Here is a 1,336-nt window from a genome sequence, read left to right on the forward strand (position 1 = left end):
CCTGCCCAGGTGACCAGAGCATCGCCTCCCAGGCGCCAGGCTTTTGTCTGCAGACAAGGAGCGAGATCCCCGCTGTGAGAGATTCAACAGCAGCCTCTCAGGCTGGCTGAGACAGATCTCTGGAGAGGGGCACCGACGGTGGCATTTCTGCCACAGTTACATTGCTAGATTGTATTCAAATAATTGGTTTTATTATTCTCTATTGATAACATATATATGTATATATTTCTTCTTTTCTATTAATCTTTCTCTCTTCCTGTATATAGTTATATATATAATAAAGAAACCCATCTGTTCATTGGGCTTGGAATTAATGCTTGGGCGGTGAGGGTGAGGGCCACACCTCTCCCAGGGACACGTCAGTCAGCAAATCTGCCTGAGGGAGATCCCAGGGCTATTGGCACCTTGAGGATCTGAAATCTGGTATATTGCCTGGCCTAGTATGCCAAAAAAAGTTAACAGTAATATTAGGTATTAAGTAGCATCACATAAAAGGTGTTCACTGCTGCTACTGTGTAGTTACTCTGGTTACTGTGCAGTTCTTTAATACTTAACTTATAGAAGTATGAAATACATATGCAGTAACCACTTTGCAGTAGTGTCTTGTGTAGACGCACCCACTGGGCCTTTTTTTAATGCACAGTAACCTTGAGGTTAACCTACACTTAAAAAAAGAAAAAAAAAACTCTGCACCCACCAGCTACTGCAGCAGCTGTCGCAGCCTCTGGGAACTCATGGCAGGGGCCCAACACAACCGCTGTGAGGATCACACTGCTGCCTGGTAGGAGACAGTGAGTGGAGGTCTTTTTTTTTTTCTTGATTTTTTTTTAAGGTCCTGGGATGCTGGGACTGGGCGGGGCAGCCATTTATGGGGCTGGGAGAGTGGGTTGGGGATCGAACCTGTTCAATTTGGAGATTTGGCAAATATGGCAGTGGACGAATCTCTGAATCAGATTTGGCTGAATCGATTTGGGAAAGTGATATCAGTCACTGAATCAAATCACTGTCCCCGAAATGGCCAAATTCGAATCCGAATTGAATACTCGCTTTTTTGCACAGGCCTACCGCAGCTGATACATATCCTGGGCCAGAAATAGGAAACAATAGGTAAAAGATGATCAAAGTAAAAAAAACGAAACAAAACTTTTTTTTTTTTTGCTTCAAATACCATGAATCCAGGAAGGCTTGTTTCTTGCTCTGTGCTTCAGAGGTAAGCTGGGCTCTAGGGAAGTCCTAAGAAAAAAAGTGGATAAATCACCTTCCTGCAGCATTAGTCCTTCCAAACCAGGGAAGTTCACTGTCTTCTGCAGAGAGAAACTGGTTTGGATCTATTTCT

Source organism: Alligator sinensis, unplaced genomic scaffold, assembly GCF_000455745.1.
Source record: "Alligator sinensis unplaced genomic scaffold, ASM45574v1 scaffold949_1, whole genome shotgun sequence".
Taxonomy (NCBI): domain Eukaryota; kingdom Metazoa; phylum Chordata; order Crocodylia; family Alligatoridae; genus Alligator; species Alligator sinensis.